Source organism: Orcinus orca, chromosome 10 (genome assembly GCF_937001465.1).
Source record: "Orcinus orca chromosome 10, mOrcOrc1.1, whole genome shotgun sequence".
Taxonomy (NCBI): Eukaryota; Metazoa; Chordata; class Mammalia; order Artiodactyla; family Delphinidae; genus Orcinus; species Orcinus orca.
The window spans coordinates 47,856,392-47,882,655 of record NC_064568.1 but is presented as its reverse complement, the minus strand read 5'-3'; the positions used below and the strand labels follow the sequence as shown (position 1 = coordinate 47,882,655).

The window sequence follows — 26,264 nt, the reverse complement described above, 5'->3', positions numbered from 1 at the left end:
TCTGGTCTATTGTGCCATTTAAAGCTTGTGTTTCCTTATCAATTTTCTGTTTGGACGATCTGTTCATTGGTGTAAGTGAGGTGTTAAAGTCCCCCACTGTTATTGTGTTACTGTTGATTTTCTCTTTTATAGCTGTTAGCAGTTGCCTTATGTATAGAGGTGCTCCTATGTTTGGTACATATATATCTGTAATTGTTATATCTTCTTCTTAGATTGATCCCTTGATCATTACGCAGTGTCCTTCCTTGCCTCTTGTAACATTCTTTATTTTAAAGTCTATTTTATCTGATTTGAGTATTGTTCCTTCAGCTTTCTTTTCATTTCCATTTGCATGGAATATCTTTTTCCATCCCCTCACTTTTACTCTGAATGTGTCTCTGGGTCTGAAGTGGGTCTCTTGTAGATGGCATATATATGGGTCTTGTTTTTGTATCCATTCAGTGAGCCTGTGTCTTTTGGTTGGAGCATTTAATCCATTCACATTTAAGGTAATTATCGATATGTATGTTCCTATTACCATTTTCTTAATTGTTTTGCATTTGTTTTTGTAGGTCCTTTTCTTCTCTTGTATTTCCCACTTAGAGAAGTTCCTTTAGCATTTGTTGTAGAGCTGGTTTGGTGGTGCTGAATTCTCTTAGCTTTTGCTTGCTCCATCGAATCTGAATGAGATCCTTGCCAGTAGAGTGATCTTGGTTGTAGGTTCTTCCTTTTCATCACTTTAAGTATATCATCCTACTCCCCTTCTGGCTTGTAGAGTTTCTGCTGAGAAATCAGCTGTTAACCTTATGGGAGTTCCCTTGTATGTTATTTGTCATTTTTCCCTTGCTGCTTTCAATAATTTTTCTTTGTCTTTAATTTTTGCCAATTGTTTACTATGTGTCTTGGCGTGTTTCTCCTTGGGTTTATCCTGTATGGGACTCTCTGTGCTTCCTGGACTTGGGTGGCTATTTCCTTTTCCATGTTAGGGAAGTTTTCGACTATAATCTCTTCAAATATTTTCTCAAATCCTTTCTCTCTCTCTTCTCCTTCTGGGACCCCTATAATGCGAATGTTGTTGCATTTAATGTTGTCCCAGAGGTCTCTTAGGCTGTCTTCATTTCTTTTCATTCTTTTTTCTTTATTCTGTTCCACAGCAGTGAATTCCACCATTCTGTCTTCCAAGTCGCTTATCCATTCTTCTGCCTCAGTTATTCTGCTATTGATTCCTTCTAGTGTAGTTTTCATTTCAGTTATTGTATTGCTCATCTGTTTGTTTGTTCTTTAATTCTTCTAGGTCTATGTTAAACATTTCTTGCATATTCCTGATCTTTGCCTCCACTCTTTTTCCGAGGTCCTGGATCATCTTCACTATCATTATTCTGAATTGTTTTTCTGGAAGATTGCCTATCTCTGTTTCATTTAGTTCTTTTTCTGGGGTTTTATCTTGTTCCTTCATCTGGTATATAGCCCTCTGCCTTTTCATCTTGTCTATCTTTCCGTGAATGTCTCTGTTCTTTTCTTTATTATTTCTTTCCTTCTGCTTGATTTGGGTTTATTTTGCCCTTTTTCTAGGTTCTTGGAGGGGAACTTAGATTATTGGTTTGAGACTTTTCTTTTTTCCTAATGTATGCATTTAGTGCTACATAGTTTTCTCTGAGCACTACTTTTGCAATATCCCACAAATTTTGATTTATTATATTTTCATCTTCATTCAGTTCCATGTAATTTTTTAAAGTAGGCCTTATTGGGCTTCCCTGGTGGCGCAGTGGTTGAGAGTCCGCCTGCCGATGCAGGGGACACGGGTTCTTGCCCGGTCAGGGAAGATCCCACGTGCCGCGGAGCGGCTGGCCCTGTGAGCCATGGCCGGTGAGCCTGTGCGTCCGGAGCCTGTGCTCCACAACGGGAGAGGCCACAACAGTGAGAGGCCCGTGTACTGCAAAAAAAAACCCCAAAACAAAAACAAAACAAAAAAAAAATAGGCTTTATTTTTTAGAACAGTTTTAGGTTCACAGCAAAATTGAGCACAAAGTATAGAGTTCCCACATAATGCTGACCCCACACATTTTCACCTCATTTGGGTAAATACCAAGGAGCGCTATTGCTGTACTATATGGTGAGAATATTTTTTGTTTTGTAAGAAACTGTCAAAGTGTCTTCCAAAGTATTTGTATCAACCTTAGTTTTCAAAAGTTTAGTTACGTTATGTCTTGGCATGGATTTCTTCAGGTTTATCCTATTGGGGATTTTCTCAACTTCTTGAATTTGTATGTTGTCTCTCACCAAATTTGCGAAGTTTTCAGCCAGTATTTCCTGAAGTGCTTTTTCAGCACTGCCCTTTTCTCCTCTTGTTCTGGGACTCTGATGACACAAATATTAGATCCTTTGTTATAGTCCCACAGGTTTATCAATACTATTCTTTTTTTTTTTTTAACCTTTTCTCCCTGTTGATTCAGATTGGGTAATTTCTGTTGGTCTATCTTCAAGTTCATCGATTTGTTCTTAGTCCCCTCCATTCTGCTATTGAGCCCATACACGAGTTTTTTATTTCAACTTTTGTATTTTTTTTTGTTTAAAATTTTCCATTCAGTTTTTCTTTATGTCTTGTATTTCTTTACTAAGACCTTCTATTTCTTTGCTGAGGCTTTCTATTTTCATTTATTTTAAGTGTGTTCCTAATTGATTTTATTGTAGCTGCTTGAAAATCTTTGTTAGGTGAGTGTTACATCTCTGTCTTCTTGGTGTTGGCATCGATTGACTGTCTTTTTTTCATTCAGTTTGAGATCTTCTGGCTCTTGGTATAACAAGTGAATTACAGTTGAAACCTGGACATTTTCATGTTGTATGAGACTCTGGGTCTTAGTTCAACCTTCTGTTTTAGTTGGTTTTCTCTGGCACTGCTCTAGCAGGGAAGGGGGAACACTGCCTCCTTATTGCCAGATTGAGGTAGAAGTCCAAGATCTCCACTTGTCCTCTTTTGGCAAATCTGCTGGGCAGGGGAGGGAGTTTCAGCTCCCACATGGTCTCTGCTGAACTGCAGTGGGAGTGGTCTCACTACCACTGGGTGATGGTGAAAGCCCTGAATCTTCCTGTCCCTCTTCTGACTCCACCCCTGTAGGTAGGGAAGGAGCATTTCATTACTGCTGGGTAGGGATAGAAGTCCAATCTGGCCACATGGTCTCCACTGACACCACTGGGAGTGGAAGGGACTCAGTACCAGCTGTCAGGGATGAAGGTCTCTTCTGCCTACGTGGTTTTCTCAAACACTACCCCAGCAGGGTGGTGGGGTGCTTCCTTACACCCTGGTGGGGGTGGAATTCTACATACGCATTGGATTTTGCTAATATAGGTGGGGTTGGGGCCACAGTGTGTGTGTGTGTGTGTGTGTGTGTGTGTGTGTTATTCGCTGCAGTAGGGCAGTTATTATCTGAAAGCTTTCTGTCTTACTAGACTGTCCCTTTTCTGATCCTTTGGTTACAAAGAATAGGCCTTTGAGAGGACTTTGTCTGCAACTGTTGATGTTTGCCCATATCCAGCTCCTTCAGCTCTAAGTCTGGGTTATCTGAGGTAAAAGAAAACCCCGGGGGTCACCACTGTCAGTTCAGGTCTCAGGTCCCTCGCTGCTCTGCCTTCTCTCCACCTTCAGTCTTTTTATGTTTGCTATATAAACCAGGTTTTTAGTTGTACTTAGTGGAAAGAATAGGAAGAAGTATGTTTACTTCATCTTCTTGGAAGTAGAAGTCCCCTGATTAATTTTTAGACCTATCCAAATTAAGTGTTTTAAGGAAGACTGGATTTGGAAAGTTGTAACTTTCAAGGTTTATTTCAGCAATGTGCTAATGACTGATGTAAAAGTCAAATTGAGTTAGTGCTCTGAGAATCTTGATTGTCCCTGAAAAAGAGAAATGATAAAGAATTCAGTGTGAAATCAGGTCTAGATCAGTGGGGCTTCAGTGACAACTGTTGTTGAGCCAACCTTCAAAGGATGCTTTCATAAGCTTACGTCTTAACACCAGAATTTAGATCAGAATTCTCAAGTATCCTGATTTAGATGTATTTTTGATCTAATATTCTGTTTGATTGGCAAGCATGTTTAAACCCATATCTTATCTTTCACTTTGTTTCTCAAATGAGAAAGCATCCATTTAAGTAGATAGAAGAAGTGTCTTCCTCGGGTAAACACAAAGGAGCTTATCTCTGGTTTTAGTGCTTGTGACCACCAGGCAGGGCTCACTGGCCAGTGAGTGGAAAAGCCTGCTTCCAGTCTGTGCTGCCCTGAAAGTAGGTCTGAGGACTTCAGAAACTTGGCCCAGGCTGCACTTGACCGGAGTGGCCAGATCGGAGGGGAACCCCATTTGCAATGGCAGGACTGGGCTTTCGGGGGGGACCACACAGCTTTTCGTTTAATTCTGAGGTATTTATTTATTTTCCTTCCAGTTTTGTTGACATACGACATTATTTAAGTTTAAGGGATACAGTACAATGACTTGACATACATATGTATTGTGAGATGATTACCACAATAAGTATACATCCATTACCTCATATAGTTACCAAAAAAATGTTTTCCCTTATGATAAGAATTTTTAGGATTCACTTCCTTAGCAACTTTCAAATATACCGCCCCGCATTGTAAACTACAGTCATCATGTTGCACGTTACATCCTTAGTGCTTGTTATCTTATAAATGGAAGTTTGTACCTTATGACCACCTTCACTCACTTCCCCCCTCCGCACCCTCTGCCTCTGGGAACCACAGTTCTGATCTCTTTTCCTATGAATTTGGTTTTTTTTAGATTCCACATATAAGTGAGATCATAAAGTATTTGTCTTTTTCTGACTTATTTCATTTAGCATACTGCCCTCTTAGGTCCATCCATAATGTTGCAAATGGCAGGATTTCCTTCTTTATTATGACAATAATGTTCCACTATATATTGATAATATATGTGTGAATCTATATGTATATGAATCTTACATGTATATGAATATATATAGGTGTGTGTGTGTGTGTGTGTGTGTGTGTGTGTAGTGATGTTGGGGGTGGGAGAAGGGGGATACATGACAGGGCCAGTGGATTCACTGGGTCCTTTCAGCCAGGAATTGGCAGAGGTCAGGAAACACTCTGGCCACAGACGATTCTAGATTTAAACATACAATACATATATAATTTTTTTTCACTTGCTTTGGTAATAATGTATGATGCTAAGGTCAGCAGTATATAACTACTAATCAAGGGAATGTAAGGATTCTCTTGGGAAATGTTGAGGTATAATATATACCTTGAAACTTATTTTCCAGATATTAAATCATGATTTATAAGACATTTGAAGTTTAGTATTTTTAATGACCTAGCTTTCTTTTAAAAATCTACTTTCGGGACTTCTCTGGCGGGGCAGTGGTTAAGAATCTGCCTACCAATGCAGGGGACATGGGTTCGAGCCCTGGTCTGGGAAGATCCCACTTGCCTTGAGCAACTAAGCCCGTGCGCCACAACTACTGAGCCTGTGCTCTAGAGCCCGCAAGCCACAACTACTGAGCCCACGTGCCACAACTACTGAAGCCCGCACGCCTAGAGCCCATGCTCCGCAACAAGAGAAGCCACTGCAGTGAGAAGCAACGAGGAGTAGCGCCTGCTCGCCACAACCAGAGAAAGCCCGCGGCAGCAACGAAGACCCAACACAGCCAAAAATTAAATAAGTAAATAAATAAATCTACTTTCATTAAATAGTTTCCTTTTATTTAATCTTTTTTTTAAAAATATTTATTTATTTGGTTGTACCAGGTGGGCTCCTTAGTGGCATGCAAACTCTTAGTTGCGGCATGCATATTGGATCTAGTTCCCTGACCAGGGATAGAACCTGGGCCCCCTGCATTGGGAGCACGGAGTCTTAGCTGCTGCACCACCAGGGAAGTCCCTCCTTTCCTTTAATCTTTTACTATTTTTTCTTTTAATGAGGAGGCATGGTCAGTGCTTTATTTAAAATAAAATTAAGCAAATATTTGTCTTTATGGCTTTGAAATAACACATAATGGAGCAAAGGCTTAGGAACTGCTTGTAGCCCTGGGTTGGGATGTGGACATTTTTATATTTGGGATCAGGACAGAAAACACTAAAAACACATAGTTCTCTGAAACTAGGGCCTAATAAACTGGTCTTCATGGATACTAAGGATTATATAATCACCTAAGTAATCGCTCATTTTGATTCTGAGTAGCTGCTTCAAGTTAAAAACTGAAAGGTTTCTTTGTAATTATAACTCGTACTAAGGCTACTTGCCAAAGTGTTTTAAAATCCTGGTACTCAAAGCACTTTAAAAACTGAAGAGAAGTGGCTTAATATGTGATGGCTGATACTATTCTTACCTTTCATAGTTAGCATTTAACCTAAGCTTTCAGTGTTTCACGGTGTCATGAAGAACAAACCACACTACCTTGTCAGCACGCACTACCTTGTCAACACGGCTTGAATAAATGTAGCCTTTTAGTATCAGAGAGAAGTCAGTATTCCAGTAAACATTCATCCTGTACTTGGCATTGTGTGTAATGTGTCCCTCTGCATTCTGATCAAGCTCCAGGTTCCATGCTTAACGTATCATAAATTTGTTCTAAGTATTTGACTCACTTATGTCCAGGTCAGAAACCACTGACTTTAATTCCAGAACCTTCTGTCAGAGCCGTATTTTCTTTCCCCTTTTTGAGGAATCAGTTCAACATATTCATTTTTGTTTGGGTTAGAACAAAAACATTTCAAGGCGGTCATCAAACAAGCATGCAGTTGAAGGCGCTGTTAACTCTGTCAAGTGTATGAGCACTTATTAGTGAGCATGAATTTTTCTGTCCCACAGGATATTCTGTTTTACTACATAGACTTGACTGGTTTTTTTTAAGTTTAATTTTTTTAATGAGGTAAATTTACATACAATAAAAATCATTCTTTTTGGTGTAACCCAAGGTTACGACGTTCCCTGAGCTTTGACAAACTCATACAGCTGTGTAACCACCTCCATAATCAAGATAGAGAATATTTCCATGCCTCTCAAAATAATCCCTGTGCCCCTCAGCCCCTACCCACCCTCCACACTCAGCTCAGAACAACTGATCTGTTCTCTCCCCTGTCCTTCCCTTTTCTGAAATATCATCTAAACAGAATCATGCAATATGGAGCCTTTTGAGTTTGGCTTCTTTCACTTAGTGTAATGCTTTTGAAATTCCTCCAGATGGTTGCCTGTATCAGTAGTTTGTTGCTATTTATTGCTGAGTAGTGTTCGATTGTACGCATGTACCACAATCTGAAAGTATATGTTTAACTTTATTTAAAAAAAAACTGCCAGTTTTCCAAAGAAGCAGTACTATTTTGCATTTCCACTAGCAATGTTTGACTATTCCAGTTACTCTGTATCTTTGTCAGTACTTAGCATTGTCAATTTTTAAATTTTAGCCATTCTGGTGGGCATCTAGTGGTATCTTGTGGTTTTAATTTCTATTTCACTAACAACTGATAGTGCTGAGATTCTTTTTATGGACTTATGTGCCATTCACCTTTTGGCAAATTGTCTGTTCAAATAGTTGCCAATTTAAAAAATATTAGATTATTTGATTTCTCATTATTGAGTTTGAAAGTTTTTTATATATTCTGGATACAAGTACTTTGTTGAATATGTGTTTTGCAAATACTTTATCCCAGTCTTTTATGTGTCTTTTCATTTTCTAAGCAATGTCTCTGATTTTCCAATTTTTTTGTAGTTAAACACACTTTACATAAAATTTACCATCTTAACCATTTTTTATTTTTTTAATTAATTTATTTGTTTGTTTATTTATTTGGCTGCATCGGGTCTTCGTTGTAGCACGGGCTTCTCTCTAGTTGCGGTGCGTGGGCTAATCTCTAGTTGCGGCACAAGGTCTTCTCTCTAGTTGTGGCTCTCGGGCTTGTCTCTAGTTGTGGTGTGTGGGTTTTCTCTCTCTAGTTGTGGCGTGCGGAGTCCAGGGCGCGTGGGCTCTGTGGTTGGCGGCAGGCGCACTCTCTCGTTGAGGCGCCCGAACTCAGTAGTTGTGGCTCGCGGGCTTAGTTGCCCCACGGCATGTGGGATCTTAGTTCCCCGACCAGGGATCGAACCTGGTCCCCTGCATTGAGAGGCGGATTCTTTACCACTGGACCACCAGGGAAGTCTCATTAACCATTTTAAAGGGTACAATTCAATGATATTAAGTATATTCATGTTGTTGTACAAATATCACCACCATCCATCTCCAGAACTCTTTTCATCTTACAAAACTGAAACTCTGTACCCACTAAACAATAACTCCCCATTCCCCCTCTCCCCAGCCCCTGGCAACCACCCTTCCACTTTCTGTCTCTGATTTTGACTACCCTAGCTACCTCATATAAGTGGAATCATACAGTATTTGTCTTTTCATGACTGACTTATTTCAGTTAGTATAAAGTCCTCAAGGTTGATCCACTTGCAGCATGGCAGAATTTCATTCCTTTTTAAGGTTGCATTGAGAGAGAGAGAGAGATATAGATGTATTATATATCTTTTTATATATGTGATATATAAAATATTCCAGATTTTGTGTATTTATTCATCTGTCAGTGGACATTTGGGTTGCTTCCATGTTGTAGCCATTGTGAATAACGCTGCTGTGAACGTGGGTGTGAAATTACCTGTTTCAGTCCCTGCTCTCAGTACTTTGGGGTATATACCCAGGAGTGGAATTGTTGTGGAATCACATGGTAATTGTATATTTCAATTTTTGAGGAACCACCATTCCTGCTGTTCCACAACAGCTGTACCATTTTACATTCCCACCAAGTACACAAGGGTGTCAGTTTCTCCACATCCTCACCAATACTTGTTATTTCTGTCTTTTTGGTAATAGCTATCCTAATGTGTGTGAGGTGTTGATGATGTCATTTGAAGAGCAGAAATTGAAGTTTATTTGTCTGCATGTGAATGTCCAATTGTTTCCACGTCAGTTATTGAAAAGACCATCCTTTCTCTGTTGTATTGCCTTTGAACCTTTATCAGAAATCAAATGACTGTATATGTGTGGGTCTATTTCTGGACTCTATTCTCTCCTTAAATTTTGATCAGCATCCTATTAATGTGAAGCAGTGTTAAGCTTAATATATTACCAGCCCTCCCTCAGAAGTAAATTTTTGGTCATGATTTAACCAGAAGAGGAGACCAAGACATTTTATAATCTGGCCGGGCAGATTTACTCTGCATTTTGCAATGAAGGGTGTTCTGAAAGACAAAACCTATGACCTTCTCCACTCTTTTGGGAACTTACCCAAACAGATTTTGTACAGTATCTTTTTCCAGGTTTAAAATTGGGGCGGAGAATTTCTTCTAATCTTGAGTATCCTTCTGCAGAAAGTTAATACAAAAGTACAAGATAAGATAAACAAGCATTTGAGTTTAAAATATAGTCTCCCATAGTTATACGATAGTATAAAAATAATGACTATCTTGATGGAGTCCAAGCGAACAAAAGAATATAATGTCACCAAAACAGAAATAAATGTGCTGAAGCCCCAGCTCTGCAGAGAGGGCCTGGGCTCCAGAGGGCGTGGGAGACACCTTTCAGGCTGTCCACAGATAACTGCCCCAAAAAAAGGAAGGGCTTCTGTTACCTAAACAAAAGAGAAGAGCCTGGCAATCACAAGGGTAGCTTGAGTTCTTTTACTACCAGGTAAATAAACCAGGTGAAACTTCTCTGAGAACGAAATCTTCATCCAGGTAGTATGACTTAGTTTGTATAGAAACCACAGTCTATTTGCCACTAATTTTAAGACATTGCTTAGAAAATGATGTCGAGATGATCAGCCTCTCAGAGGTGGAAGACTGGGCCAATGGCTAATGTTCTTTTCTATCTTCCTGTCTCTTGTTTGGCCACTCATTCCAGCTCTTCCTCCCTGAAGCTGCTGGATGTAAATTGCCAAAGCACAGCTGTGATTATTGCTGCTGCCGGCTCAAAGCTGTTTCTCGGTGCTTCCGCATTGGCTTTAAGATAAAAACATGGTGTTTCACAGCCTGTAGCCCTTCACGGGCTGACCCTAGACCACCTCTGCATCCTCCTGTCCAGGGATCCCCTTCCACGCGGTGATGATCCACTGGCTGAGCCCAAAGATGCTGTGCATTGTCACCCCTCTGTGCATACGCTGATTTCTCTTAACAGATGCCTTTTCCTTTATGTGCCGGGTGGATTCTTAGTCATCCCCTCAGACCCATCTCGAGCGTCGCCTTCTCTTGATACCTTCCTGCACTGTCTGAGCAAGATGCAGTAAACAGAGTGGTCATGTTCAAGGGCACAGGCTTGGGTTTGAATTCCAGCTCCATCACTTTTGAGTTGTGTGAACTTTGACAAGTTACTTCATCTCTCTGAGCCTTGATTTCATAGTGGTACATACCTAATAGGGTGATTATGAGGATTAAATAATATAATATATATGTGTGTATATATAGTGCGTATCAAAGTACATAAGTATTTAATAAGCATTTCTTATTATTATGTCTGGTTCATTTAGTCAGTAAACATTTATCGAGCACCCACTGTGTGTTGTTCACCTGTACCAGATACTTGGGATGCAGAGAAGAGTGAGCCCTGGCCGTGTAGCGGAGGTTCTGAAGCACCATGCTTTAAGAAGAAGACATTTAAAGTGCCATGGAAGTTGCCATTTATTTTATGATGACTATATGCCAAGTACTTTACATGTGTATCTCATTTGATCCTCCAACAGCCTTAAGACGTAGGTGTTATAATCCCCATTGAGGCTCAGAGAGGCTAAGTATCTTGCCTGTATAGTGTAGATAGTAGAGCCAAGAGTTAAACTGCTGTCTGACTCCATGAAAAGGAAATTTAGGAAATATTTGGAGAATATCATAAGCCCTTTGAGATTTACATCTTGAAAGACAGAAACCATATTTTTTCAAAAGATGCTTCTTCCTGCTTCTGCCAGAGGCAGCATATTTAACAGGATAAATTCTAGGGCTCACCCAAGTTGACAGGCCACATTTTCTTACAATTCATCTTCTGTTACTTATATAACAAATTCTGTTTCCTTGAGTCTTGCTATTAACTCTTCATCTCCCTCTTCATATTCAGTTGTGAACTGTGAATAGTAGAAATGAGAGGAGTTAAAGTTTATAGTAAAGGTTAAGACTCCAATGGCTTTTATCTCTCAAAATCTGGCAGAAGTGACAGCCTTCACTATTAAGACTTACACACTATGTCTAAGTGTGCAACTAAATAAAAGTGGACTTTTAAGATATTTTTAGAGGGATAGGATGCCAAGAAGGCTCTTAAAGATGCTTGAATCCCATTATATTGGTCAGAGTTCTAAGTGGCAAAACACGGAACCTGCCTAAACTGTTTTAGACAGAAAGGAATTTGTCAAGATTTTAGTGGCTTGTAGACCCACTGGTGTGGCCAAAGAATTAGATTTGGCTGTTTCCCAGCCAGGAAAAAACACTGAACTGTATCTTAGGACTACTTTGGTGAATGTGCTACTGCCCTCACCTGCTGCTGATTCAGCTCAGAAGCATCACCAGAACAATATTTGTCCTCCCTTAAACTCGGCGATCGTTTCTAAGAACTATCAGAAATGAAAGGAAGCCCGTGCTCATAGGCCTACTTGATTCTCTTGAGGTATATGCTCATTTGAGGAGCTGGGCTGAGATCTAGTTAGAAGAGATCTTATAAAAACAAAATCCTAGATAAATAAATTGAGGCATGTTCAGACAATGAAATCATATACAGCAATTAAAGGGGATAAACCAGAGCCACATCTATGCACACGGCTAAGATTTAAAAATGTAATGTTGAACAAAAATGCAGGTTCTATAATAACACATACAGTTTGATACCATACCAAAAGAAGTTTGAGAACATGCAAAAATAGCCTCTATAGAGTGTATGGATAGATGCATATATTGTAAAATTACAAAAGCATCCCCAGGAATGATGAATTCAAAATAGTGGTTATTTCTGGAGAGGGAGAACAGGGAGTGGGACCAGAGAAGGGTATACAGGCAGCTTCTGTTGTATCTTTAATGTTTTGTTTTTTATGAACTATTTTCTTGAGACAAATAACAGCAAAATGTTAAGCAATCCAAGATCTGGGTAGTTGGGTAGCCCAATATATAGTTGTTTGTTATATTTATTCTCTGTCCTTCTCTGCATAACTAAGTGTTTCATAATTTAAAGTGTTAATACTGGGCTTTAGTTGAGTATTAAGGTAAATTTTTAAAAATATTACCTCCTTTCCATAGAGATAAATTCAAAAGAAGTGGTACAAATGCAGTTGTTGAATTTAGCTGGTTCTTTTCCCAACAGGAGGGTATTCAGGAAGATATCCAAAACACTTGGTCACTGAGCTTTCCAGAGGGAGTTGGAGTGGTCCTCAGTCGTAGCTCAGGCTGTGCCAGGTATGCAAGCTGGAGCCAGGTCACACCCCAGTCCTATTATGTTTCTCTCAGGTGACCTTCCAAAGGGTGTCATGAGTGCTTGGTCTAGAGCCAAGTTAGCTTTGTGTAGAGTGCTGGCAACAAAAGTCCACGTTGGTTTAAAATGTTCTATTTACAACTGTGTGGTCAAATAGCCTGGGTGTCATCAAAGGAATGGTTTGCTTGATTTGCCAATTGTGCCCTGTTATCGTGGGAATTTATTTTGGGGATAAAGGAACTGAAATGTTGAGCCAAGTCCTTTCTATTAAGCAAAGGAAAATCATATTGGAAGGAGAACAAAGAAATGTGTGAAATGCAAAATCAAGAGGAGTCATCTTAAAACAAATCACCTGAACAAGTGTTTGAAGACCCCTGGCATCCCTGGCGCACAGAGGCCCTCACTAAGTCTTTGAACTGGTGGGATTTCCATTTGGGTGGAACTCTGGTTCCCCCTTGGTCTAGGCTGCTTCCAGCACCATTTTTTTAAAAAATATTTATTTATGTATTTATTTGGCTGCATCAGGTCTTAGTTGCAGCATATGGGACCTTTTACTTGCAGCATGTGGGATTTAGTTCCCTGATCAGGGATGGAACCCAGGCCCCTTGCATTGGAAGGGCGGAGTCGTAGCCACTGGACCACCAGGGAAGTCCCAGCTCCATTTTTTTAGTGCAGGAATTTTTAACCTGGAGTCCACAGATCCCTAAGTGGCTCATGAGTAGAATTCAGGGAGTCCATCAACTTGGTTAGGAAAAAATATTACATCTTAATTTTCATTGACCTCTAACTAAAATTTAGCATTTTTCTCAGTTATGAAGTAACTGGCAACAAACCAGTATAATATTAACAGTGCCTGTAACTTTATCATCATGTCCAAAATAGATTGGCCTGTGATTTTCTTCTCTTTAAATGTCCTTGACGTTTTGGTGTCAAGGTTATGCTGGCCTCAAAAAGCAAATTGGAGACTTTTATTCTCTGGAAGAATTGGTGTAAGGTTGGGCTTCCCTGGTGGCGCAGTTGTTAAGAATCCACCTGCCAATGCAGGGGACACGAGTTCGAGCCCTGGTCCAGGAAGAACCCACATGCCATGGAGCAACTAAGCCTGTGCGCCACAGCTACTGAGCCTGCACTCTAGAGCCTGCGACCCACAACTACTGAAGCCCGTGTGCCTAGAGCCCATGCTCTGCAACAAGAGAAGCCACTGCAATGAGAAGCCCACGCACCGCAACGAAGAGTAGCCCCCGCTCACTGCAACTAGAGAAAGCCCGCGTGCAACAACGAAGACCAAATGCAGCCAAAAATAAATAAATAAATAAAATAATTCTAAAAAAGAAGAATTTGTGTAAGGTTGGTGTTATTTAATGTTATTAAATGTTATTAAATGTTTAGTAGATTACATTGGTGAAGCCCTTCAAGGTCTGAAGTTTCTTTCTGGGAATCTTTTAAAATATAGATTTAATTTATTTAATATATACAGGACTATTTGGATATTCTATTTCTTCTCATATAAGTTTTGGCAAGTTTCCTTTTCCTAGGAATTTGTCCATTCCTGCTGTTTTCAAAATACTGAGTGAAAGTTGTTCAGAATGTCCTCTTGCCCTTTTAACATCTATAGAATCTGTAACGCTGTCCTCTTTTTCATCCTTTATATTAGGTAAAATTTTAAAACATTAACACAACTCCGGGTTCTTAAGCGTTTAGGGAAATGACAACCGTTGATAGGCATTTAAATTAGTACAGCCTTGGTGACTTCCATGGTGGTCCAGTGGCTAATAAGACTTCGCCTTCCAATGCAGGGGATGCGGGTTCAATCTCTGGTGGGGAGCTAAGATCCCACATGCCTCGCAGCCAAAAAAACCCAAAACATAGAAGAGAAGCAATATTGTAACAAATTCAATAAAGACTTTAAAAATGGTCCACATTAAAAAAAAAATCTTTTAAAAATAAATAAATTCGGGGCTTCCCTGGTGGCGCAGTGGTTGAGAGTCCGCCTGCTGATGCAGGGGACATGGGTTTGTGCCCCGGTCTGGGAAGATCCCACATGCCGCGGAGCGGCTAGGCCCGTGAGCCATGGCCGCTGAGCCTGCGCGTCCGGAGCCTGTGCTCCGCAACGGGAGAGGCCACAACAGTGAGAGGCCCGCGTACCGCAGAAAAAAATAAATAAAAAATAAATAAATTCGTACAGCCTTTCTGGAAGACTGTTTTGTAGTATAGTATATATCAAATATGAAATGTGAGTATATTTTATCCAACTACCAGTTTTAAAGAATTTGCCATAAATAAATAATTTCACAAATGCAAACATAATCAGCACAGTATTATCTATAGCAGCCAAAAAAAAAAAGGGAAACAAATCAATAGGAGTCAGGGAAGTAATCGTACTGTTTACATTCGCTAGACTACCTTTTTTAGTTACAAAATATAGGATGTTAGTCACAGAAGAGCATGTACAGTGTAGCATCTTCTGTGTTAAATATATACTTCTATATGTGAATGGGTACATAGAAAATAATTGGGAAGCATGGTCACCAAGTTTCTAACAGCATTATCTATGGGTGGTAGGATGTTGGGTAACAGTTATTTTCCTTTTGCTCTTCTGTATTGTTTCAAATGTTTGCATGAACATGCATCATTTCTATAAAAATAACAAAACTTTCTAAAGAGCTTGGCAGTAACAAGAAGATGAGAGGGTGGTAGGGGAGGGAAGTGTCAAAGCATATTTCTTGACTGATGGAGAACAGCCAGGGAAGAAAGAGAGCTTGAAGCTACAATAAAGAAGGGGTAATCACTGAAAGACAGGAGGGCCTGGACTCAGACACAGAAGTCAGCCCTAAAGGGGCAAGGCAGCATTTCTTCCCAGAAAGGAGGGAAAGACAGTTGAAAATGTGGAGAAGTTCTGAGCATAAGGGAAGGGAAAATAATGTTCCTAACACACGGCTGCCAATTTCTTACTGAAATCAGAGGTGAGACTATTTGCAAAGAGTGGGAAAAAAGAGTGGAGCAGGGGTCTTGAGGAAAGTGGCAAGGGTCTCCAATAGGATTGACAGGAGGAGAGGGATTCACTGGGGCGTGGACAGTTGACCTGACCTGGGTGCCTTACGGAAACTTTGGTAAGGGAGCCCGATGGTATGGCTGGGCAGTTTTTCTCTAGGAGAAAAGCACAGTTGGTACCAGGTCAGAGGGTGGCTCCGCAGGCTTAGTAGTGCTTCAGAGGATGAGAGAATTCAGGATACTGATTGACCTTAGAATCCAGGATGCTTGGGAGGAAAGTGAATTAAGAAGAGTACCGAGGACTGGGGATTTAGTTGGAATATGGACATCCAAGAAGCCAGAGGACAGGTGCTCATGGTCAGGGTGGGTTTTCAGAGTTTGACATGTTATAGGAGACACGAAGGGCTGCTAGGTGGCCAAGGGGGCACAGGAATGGTCATAGAAGTTGGGAAGGTCAAAGGGTTGTGACGCTGGTAGGTCCAGTGGGCTTCCTCGTGGATGGGAGCATTTCCCAGGATGGTGACGGGCATTCCTTTGGAGAAGATTTTGAGGCAGGTACTAAGAGATTGCCTTCAAGGGTAGAAAGACTCGTCAGAGAGGGCTTGATGGAGAGAGCTGGTAGAGTCCTGGTCTGGAGCAGCTGCAGGACAGCAGGGAGTCTCTTGACCTGCTCTCCTAAGACCAGGACCCTGGACTCCAGACTCCAGGAGAGGCCTCCCCTCACAGCTGTGGGGTTTGGCCCTCCGGAAGGCTGGCAGAAGGAATACTCCAGAAGAGGAGAAGGAATGCTCTGCAAAAGCTTCTTAGCAAAGGGACAGGGCATGGGGTGCAGATGTGTGGGCAAAAAATACGAGAACGGCGTTCAAAAGAGAAGCAGACTAGCGAGAAGAAGGGCTGAGCTGCAAAGGGGTGAAGATTTGTTTGCCGGTTTCCCAAAGGAAATGCTGAACTGTATGTTTCTTTTTCTTATCACAAAGCAATATCTGCTCACTACAGAGAGAACAGAAACTACAGATAAGCAAAAAGCAAAAACAAGTAAACAAAAAGAATCATAAGAATGACTCACGATCCCAGGGTCCTGGAGCTTTTCCCGTTGACATGTTCTCCCCTCCTGTTCCCACTGGCGCAGATCCAGGGCAGGGCCACATTGGCTCTAGAACAAGCTTGTCCTTGGGGTCACAAATTTCTCTTCCTAGCTGAGCGCCCAGGCCTGCTTCATTCCACCTCCCAGCCTTCCCATCCTGCAGAGGCCGCCGCAGCCATCTTCCCAAAACACCCTTCCCATTGCCACTTCCCTTTTTAGGTTCCATCATATACTACCTCCCCTCCCTGGCTTTCCAAGGCTTCCGTAACCTGGAACATGGAACAATCCTACCTCCCAGACTTGTTTCCAAAGCTTTCCCTTTACTTAGATGTGCTTTGTTTCCCTCCCAACTCACATCCCCACCTCCTCACATCCAGGTCTCTGTGATGCCCTCCCTGTCAGGATGGCCACCCCAGTGCCCTGCACCAGCCCATACTGACTGATCTTTGCCTTTCCAGGTACTCATCTGATCATTCCTTTTAGGACCTCATCAGTTCTGTGTCAGTGAACACCTAGGTATGATGAGTACACTTAGGTATACTTAGGAGGAAGCACAGGACTTAGAGCTGGGAGGAACCTAGGCCCCTGTTCTTACTGAGAGAGAGGCCAAGAGACACCCCCAAAGTCAACCAGCAAGCTGTTGATGGAGCTGAGACTAGAACCCTGATTCTCAGACCTGAACGCTACTTGTTGAATTGAATATTGCTTTTAACACACGGCTCTTCTCTGATGCCTGGACATGAAGTCCCAGAGACCCAAAGCAGTGGTTATCAGTGTTGAGAATATATCAGATTGCTAAAAATCCAGACTTCTGAGCCCAGTGGGGGGAAACCCTGATTCAGTATGTCCAGGATAGGACCTGAGTATCTGCATTTAAAAAAAACAGAAAAAACTCTCTGGATGATCCTGATGTAGAGAGCCCTCAGCTCAACAGAACTCTTGTCTTTGGTTTTGCTTTCTTTTTTAAGTTCCCTGATATTGTCCCTGTGGACACTGTTAAGCTTTTCTGAAGCTTCGCGTCTCAGGAGCAGGCTTGAGTCACCCCCCATCCAGATCCCCATCCAGCAGCAACAGCACAGTACTGTGGCCTTTGCACCTTCTCGGGCCCAAACTGGCCTGGGCCCAAGCTGCTGTCTTCTTGATGTGCGTGGCCATTTGGCCCCAGGAGCCAAGTTATTTTTCAAAGTCCTTTTAGGCATACCTTGGCAAAATATTAAGTGTAGTGGAATTCTTGTTGGAAGCACCCCCCTTGCCAGGGTGTTTCTTAGCACCTTCCGAAGCATGGATGCCCAAGCTCTGTGGTCTGCCAACTCTCTGTGTCATAAGGCTTCCACGTAAACCAAGCCCAAACGTGTGCCTGGCCCAGGCTGGCGGGAGGAAGAAACCGTCTGCGTGGTGATGAGGGCGAGACTCTGGGCACACCGCCTGCCTGGGCTCGTGCCTCAGTTCCACCTTTCCTAGCTGCGTGACCTTTGACATCCCTTTGCCCCCTGTTTCTTCATCTATAAAGTGAGAGTAAAAATTATAAAGTTAATTATATTATAAAAAGTAAAAAGAATTCCTACCCCACAGGATGGTGATGAGGATAACAAATTAATGCATGAAAAGTCCTTGAAACAGCGTTTGGCACATAGTAAGTGTTCAGTAAGGGATTACAATTATTATAATTATTACATGAAAACTGTGATGAAATAATGAGAATCTAAAGAGATGACTCACTGCTCTCCATGGTTATCTGTCCAGAGTTACCAATTCCCCCTTGTTGCATCAGCATTGATCAGAGGAATGACTAATAAGGTAGTAATTGCTCTTCAAAATACTGCCTGGACCCCTGAAGACAATTAAAATATGCTAGGTATTTCCTAGCAATAAGGTCAAGCCTTGCATAATTTAACAGCTCTACAGCAGTTCAGCATTTTGGTGCTTTGGTAAGGTGGCAGTTACATAACAGGCTGCAACCACGCAGATGAGCAGAGCCAGAGGTGGGGGAGAGGGTGCTTTGAAAAGATGTGTTAGCACAGGGATGATGGGTGTGATAGATGAAGGACATGGCAGCAGCTGTGGGCTTCATGAAGTTTGGGTCTAGGGGATGCATGCATGCCCCGTGCCATTTTGGCACATGTTGGCTTGAAAAACATCTCCCAATGTTAAATATCAAGCTAATGCCAATGGGAGGTATGAAAGTTTGTCTTATTTTAGCCATATTGCAGGTGTTTTCTCACTCCTTGGTAATATCTTAAGTTAAAAATACCAATTGCATCAGTCTCTAAAGTGACACAAAGCTGAATAAATCTCTGAAATCATGTTTCATCAAACTTTTATGTAAAAAACTCAACTTATAGTATTGCCAAAGCATCACCTTCCTGTATCCCATTGCCAAGATACCCTTCCTTGGTGCTTCAGACGTAGTGGTACCATACTTCAGATTCCAAGTACAGGAGAGCCCTAGAAGGGTGTTAGAAAGCAGATTACTGTGGTTTATTTCTGTTTTGGGATGAGAGATGCTAGTCTGTGAGCCCTTAGCAAGTGATCTCATGTGCTAGCCACTACAATACTTTTTAGACTGCCTTGTTTGAGTTCTGCAATATTTCTTTAAAAGAAGACTGACATTTGAATTGACTGCTTGGTGTTTATCAGAACGTAAGCCTCAAAACTTCTAGAGACCAGAAAGTCAGTTTGTTTCTGGAACTGTCTTTAGAAAAACAAGGATCATCTCATCTCGTCTGAGGAGCCAGAACAGTTCTTTGGTTGCCCAAACTTTTTGGAGATAATGCTTAAACCGGGGTCTTTAGATTCATGGATGGAGAGAGTGCTACGGGGGCTGCTGTCAGCTGAGCCAGGCTGAAAGCTTGCCTCGGTAAGGCTCGCTTGGTAGCCTGCCATTTGCCTTAGTAAGAAGCAGCTGTGGAATAAGTCCCTGGAGATGAATGAGGCCCAGGAAAGCCTTGTTGGATGAAAATCCATAATCTTACCTTAAGTCTTTTAAAATAAATAATTTTTTTAATATTTACAAATGAGAGCAAAATTTAAGATGAATATATTCTTTTTTATTGCTGCCTGTCCAAACATTATGGGAGGTCAGAGTGCTAGCCTGCTAGCCAGGTGGCAGGCAGTAGCCAGGAGGCCTTAGCCATCTATAACTTTCATTTGTTCACCTAATACCCAGTTAGTGCAGACCATGGACCACACTGTGCTGCAGAGGAAGGACGATGGCTGGAAAGTCTCACTGAGTGCATATGTGTGAAGCATTATTTTTAAAAAATATTTATTTATTTACTTGGTTGTGCTAGGTCTTAGTTGCGGCAGGTGGGCCCCTTTAGTTGTGGCTCACCAGCTCCTTAGTTGCAGCACATGGGCTCCATAGTTGTGGCATGTGAACTCTTGGTTGTGGCATGCATGTGGGATCTAGTTCCCTGGCCAGGGATCAAACCCAGGCCCACTGCATTGGGAGCATGGAGTCTTAGCCACTGCACTGCAAGGGAAGTCCCTGAAGCATTATTTTGAATACCAAACTGTTTGACATTTTTCATAATAAAGTTTTTTAAAAGTGAACTAGTATATTTGAGAATAAGAAGGAGATCTTGGAAAATAAAAGATATAACTAACTTAAACACTTTTTAAGTATAGTGGAAAGGCTGAAAAACAAAATCAGGGAGTTTCCAAAAGGCAAGGTGAAAAGATGAAGAGATAGAAAATAGGGGAGAAATAATAAATAAAAAATTTAAATGATACATCCAGGAGTTTGAATATCTGAATAGGAGTTCCAAGGAGAAAGAACACAGAAAACAGAAGGAAATTACCAAAGAAATAATACAAGAAAATTTTCAGAACTGAAGGTCAAGGAGCTTTCAGTCTAGAGCCCAGCACAATGAATGAAAAAAATTACCCATCCCTAGACACACTGTGATCAACATTCACAACCCCAGAAACAATGAATTGTAACAGCTTTTGGGGGAGAACTAGTCACAAACAAAAGAAGGAAAATCGGAATGCTAATAGAGCTCTTAATATCAGCAGTGGAAGCTAGAAGTCAACAGAACAAAGTCAGCAAAATTCTGAGGGAAAATTATTTTCCATCTAGAATTCTATGCTCAGCTAAACTTTCAATAAAGTTTGAGGATAGAACAAAGACATTTTTAAATCTACAAGGATTCAAAATTTTGCTTTCTGTGGATCCTTTTCTAGGAAACAACCAGAATAAATACTCAGCAAAATGAGGAAATAAAAACAGAAAGAGAAATAGAACTCAGAAGGCAGGGAAACAACACAGGAAAACAGCCTGGAGAAGCCCAATGTGTATAAAATAGGCCTGGCTACTTCGGAATTCACAGAGTGTCTGCTGTACTTAGCCGTTTGGAAAAATAATATTTGTATATATACTGATAGTTCAGGGAGAGTGTTTGGAAAAACCTGAATGTAAGTGCCTAGAAAATGAAGGAAATGAAACAAAGAGGGAAGTGTTAACTCCAAGGAAAAAAAATTGTAGAAGGGAAAAAAAAATTAGTTACCTCCTTGACTTTTCAGTGAACAATTCTTTATCATAATAATATAAGGGAAGGAGAAATGTGGCAGGTGGTATAAAAGAGCTTAAATCTAGGCAATTATAACATGAAGTTAATGGGTGAAGGGTAAATAGATAAACCAAGAAATGGCAATATTAACATATTATTTGGTTTTTTAAAAAAGCTAAAAGCGGGACTTCCCTGGTGGCACAGTGGTTAAGAATCTGCCTGCCAATGCAGGGGACATGGGTTTGAGCCCTGGTCTGGGAAGATCCCACGTGCCATGGAGCAACTAAGCCCCTGCACCACAACGACTGAGCCTGCGCCACAACTACTGAAGCCGGCGTGCCTAGAGCCCGTGCTCTGCAACAAGAGAAGCCACCACAAATGAGAAGCCTGCGCAGCGCAACGGAGAGTAGCCCCCGCTCGCCGCAACTAGAGAAAGCCCACGCGCAGCAACAAAGACCCAACACAGCCAAAAATAAATAAAATAAATTTATATATTAAAAAAAAAAGCAAAAAGCATTGAAAGTGTTTGCCTCAGGGTCCTGTTTTTTGGTTTCAGCATTTTTGAGCAGTTTGATTTAAACCATGTGTTTTTGTTTGCTCTGAGAAAAATGAAAATAAAAGGAAGAAAAGGTCAAAAGTTTGACCATCAGTGGGAAACTCAAGCCTGCATCGTCTAAGCTTTTGTCACCACAGGCATCAGCGGTGTGGCAGATGGGAGCACACAGTCAGAGTCTCTGTCAAATCCAGGCTCTGTCTCCAGGTTTCTTGTCTCGGGATAGCCTCCCTGTCCATTGGCTGGTGATTGGGCCATCTCCTGCCAGCACCATACCAAGTTTCAGATGAGGTTATAAGGCTGAGCACGGGTGTATGCCTCATAACAGGAAGAGAGGAAAGAGGAGGAAGGAAGGAAGGAGAAAATCCCCTTCATAGATGGATTTAGAAAATGATTTGCCACTTTATTGTTGAGACAGCTTCAGGGAAACTCTATCTGAAATGCACCAACCAGCTGAATATAGTATCAGATGACGATTCCACTTCTTTACCATGTAAAGCTGGCTGGTATGACTCAACAGTGTGTCTCTAAGCCAGCCCCAGGGAGCAGAGTTAACCAGTGGGCACACTGGGCTATCCCATTCCCACCCCTGCTCCAGGTTGGAGTTGGGGTGTGGTACTAAGGGTTCTGGCTGGCCTGACCTAGTGATCTATCTAGAGAACACAGAATGGACCAGATTTCCCCCACCCACACCCCTCATCCAGGGGGTGACCTCTCCATCCATCATCACTGCTGACGGAGGTGCCTTATCATGAGTCTGGGGCCTGCCCCAGTGCAGACTAATCCGTGTCTGGGCTCCCTGAGTCTCGTTAGAATTGGACCACTGAGACCATAGCAATAGTCAGGTAGCCATTCACTTCTCTATACCCTATTCCTGTTGACCAGCACTGTCTGAAAGAAGTGACTATACAGGGAAGCAGCTTTCTACTCCTACACCCAGGTGTGCAGGGCACCAGGCCAGCCACAATCGAAGACGCAGCTGTCTGTGTAGACTGGACTGCATCGAAGCCCAGTCTGTCCTCTTCTACACCAGGCCTGGCGTGCCATTTTATCGGGGAACCATTGTACCAAACTCCTAGCTGGGGAGGACACCTTGCACTTTCAGTTAGTCATGATTTAACCTGTTCGTGGAAGCGTTTTCCTTTGAACAGAACATCTTTCTTTTATCATCTAGGTAGTGAGCCATTTTTAAAAATCTTGTTTATTATAGAAGTGATGCATGCTTGTAACAGATTGAAACAATACAAAACTATGTTACAAAAAGGATGGTATATATGTATGTATGTACAACATATATATGTATATATACATATATGTATCTTCACAAACAGCTGTGACCACACATATATGGTTATTGTTCAACAAAAATGAGATCATATGCAATGCAGTATGTTTGTTCTGTCGACATAAATTATAGGCATCTTTTCATATCCTATAGATCTGCCTCTTTCTCAAGAATATTCTTTATACTGATACACTTTGATTTATCTAAGTCCCCTATTGATGAACATTTAATTTCTCCCAGACTTTTTTTTTTTTTTTTTTTTTTTTTTGCAGTACGCGGGCCTCTCACTGTTGTGGCCTCTCCCGTTGTGGAGCACAGGCTCCGGACGCACGGGCTCAGCGGCCATGGCTCACAGGCCCAGCCGCTCCACGCCATGTGGGATCTTCCTGGACCAGGGCACGAACCCGTGTCCCCTGCATCGGCAGGCGGACTCTCAACCACTGCGCCACCAGGGAGACCCCTCTCCCAGACTTTTGATATTAATATTAGAATTGTAATAGTACCCTTAACTCTGAAGTCAGACAGCCTTAGTTGGGATTCCAGATACTCCATTCACTTACTTTGTGACCTTTAGCAAGTTATTTAAACTCTTTGTGCCTGTTTCCTGATCTATTAAATGGGAATAAAATTGTCCTCACAATGTTCCTACCAAAAAAAAGCTAAGTAACATAATATGTATAAAATGTACTTAGCATATTATAATAATCATAACTAACATTTTTGGAGTACTTACTATCAGCCAGGCACTGTGTGGGTAAACAAATACCACACTATTTCACACGTTAGCGTTATAAACAAATATTTTAATATCTGCACAGGCAAGTCCTCCATCATTATTATTAAAGCGACATTAGCTATTCCTATGCATTTACTCCTCCAGGTAAATTTTTAAGTCAACTTTCCACCTACCTCCCATCAATATGACAAGTTTTTTTTTTTTTTTTTAATCCAGTTGGAGTTTTGAAGGGTGTCTCTACTTTTGAAGGTTGCCAGAGTAGAAAGACCCTTGGACTTGAGTCAAAAAGAATTGGATAGTCTCGCGGTATCCCTCCAAGGCAATGTGACCATGGGCAGTTCATTTAAATGCTCTGAGCAACTGCAGCTTCCCTACCTGTAAAATGGGAGAGATGATCCTTATAAGACATGGGGGGAGGATATTGTAAGAAAACACTGGAACAGGGCCTGCCACTTAATAAATACGTAACAAATGTACTTGCTTCTGAGGTGAGTGTTTGTACTTTATCTTCTGACTCTTTGTCGTTAGCACCATTTTCAGTGGCAGCTCCAAGATGATCTTCAGCGAAAAGAGTTTGTGTAAGAGCAAGAGCAGCAGTGAGCAGGCAGGATGAAGTCTCAGGCCCCCGCTTCCTGTGCAGGGCGAGCTGAACATTTACGACCCGTTGAAGATTAGCCAAAAGGGAGGAAAGGGGACTGGGACAAACATAGACTGTTCCGTCGTGCCGGCATGTGCCATCAACCATGGAGTGGACTTCCTGCTGCAGGACACATCTGACCTTTAAGAGGCACTGTCTGGGTGAGGCTGCCTTTTAGCAGGACAGAACACAGCTGTTGTTTAGATATCAGAGGCTGGTTAATAACTGTATTTGGCAGTCAGCTTGGGATGTTAACAGTTTGGAAAACAGTCTGCTTCTAGGTTTAAGGAAGGCCAGTATGAAGGGAATCTTTGTGTTACCAAACAGGTTGTTTGGTAATCCTTTGAACAAAAATGAACACTTAGCAGCAGCTTTAAAAAGAATACCGAGAACTCGTAAAAGTTAGAGCAGATGTGCAGGAGAAGGTCACACTTCCAGAGCTCTCTTGGGAACTATTTCTGGACTAACAAGTCCAACAAATGTGTAATTCAGGTTGAGATTTCTAATGCAAATATTGACTCAGTGGCAACATTTGCAGTTAATTCTCAACTTGAATGTGTCCTTTCAGAATACCTTTGCCTGTTTTCTTTCTTCATGCCTGATAGTTTGCCCACCCTTCATTTTGAACCTTAGCAGGTGAGTTTTTAATGACCAGTTCTGCATTCTTTCTCTAGGCCTGAATAATGTTTAGAGGAATAAATATAACTATTTCTTCATTTTCCTAGTGGCATAATTGTAGGAAAGGAGGGAGGAGAAGAGACAGTTTAGACCAGGAAATCCTGGCAGAATGTAAATGATTCCCAGTCTTAGGTCAGATTACATAAAAATAACTTCTTACCCACTATTCAATTTAAAGGAAAACCTGAGCTTGTTTTGTTTTTTTTTTCTTCCCCCAGTTCACTTGATATTTTAATTACTGTTAATTTTAAAACATGTGTCTTACAGTTTCTATGAATTGGTATACAAACTGCTGTGTGGCTAACCAACTTTTAGTGTAAAAGAAAATGTTTTGATTAAAAGATATGACAGATATAATGTATATTTATTTCACCTTCAGTTTTGAAAGATATTTTCACTGGATATAGAATTCCAGGTTGAAGATTTTTTTCCCCAGATGCTGTTATACCACCTTTTGGCTTCCTTGGTTTCTTATGAAAAGTCAGTGGTCCCTGGAATCATTGTTACCTTTATGTAATGTAGCATCTTTCTCTGGCTGCTTTCAAGATCTTTTCTTTATCTTTTGTTTTCTTTGCATTTATCCTGCTTGGAGTTCATTGAGCTGCTTGAATCTGTAAATTTAGGTTTTATACAAAATTCGAAGAATATTCGAAATATTCTTCAACTATTTTTCTACCCCATTCTCTCTCGTTTCTCCTTCTGAAACTACAGTTACACCTATGGCAGACTTTTTGATGTTGTCCTACAGGTGTGATGTTCTGTTTATATTTTGTTCCATCTTTTTTTTCTCTCTATTCAGATTGGATCATTTCTGTCAGTCTGTCTTCAGATTCATTGACTCTTTCCTTTATCATCTCCATTCTGTTAAGCTCATCCAGTGATTTTTTGGAAAATTTTATATATTGTACTTTTTAGTTCTAGAACTTCCAGTTTGTTCTCTTTTATTGTTTCTATTTCTCTGCCAAGGTTTCCTATATATTTCATATATTCTTTTAGACCGTTGAGCATAATTATGATAGCTGCTTAAAAATTATTATCTGTAAATTGTAACATCTGGGTTATCTTGGGATCATTATTGATTGTCTTTTTTCTTGAGGTTGGGTTGCATCCTGTTTTATTTTTGTATATGTAATAATTTTAGAGTGTATTTTGAACATTATACTATTATATTATGAATACCGTGGCTTCTCTTATATTCTTCTGAAGAAGTTTTTGGAGGCAGATTGTTGTTTGTTTTGGTTTTTGCCTTAGCTCTCAATTAGCTTGATTGAACTAAAACCACAAACTCTGTCTCTTGGGCAGCACCTCAGTTCTTGGCTCAGTTATTTTATCTTTAGCCAGGTTGCTTACAGTCTGCTCC

The 26,264-nt window shown here is 41.1% G+C and overlaps 1 protein-coding gene and 1 long non-coding RNA gene across 5 annotated transcripts in view; both read left to right on the top strand.

Annotated features, from left to right (window-relative positions):
• CTDSPL (CTD small phosphatase like) overlaps nucleotides 1-26,264 on the top strand; it is a 125,121-nt gene that overhangs the window by 12,615 nt on the left and 86,242 nt on the right. The window lies entirely within an intron of this gene.
• On the top strand, nucleotides 1,870-21,528 carry LOC125965608 (uncharacterized). Its single transcript, XR_007479696.1, has 2 exons — nucleotides 1,870-10,735; nucleotides 12,322-21,528. It is a non-coding gene; the product is annotated as an uncharacterized LOC125965608 (long non-coding RNA).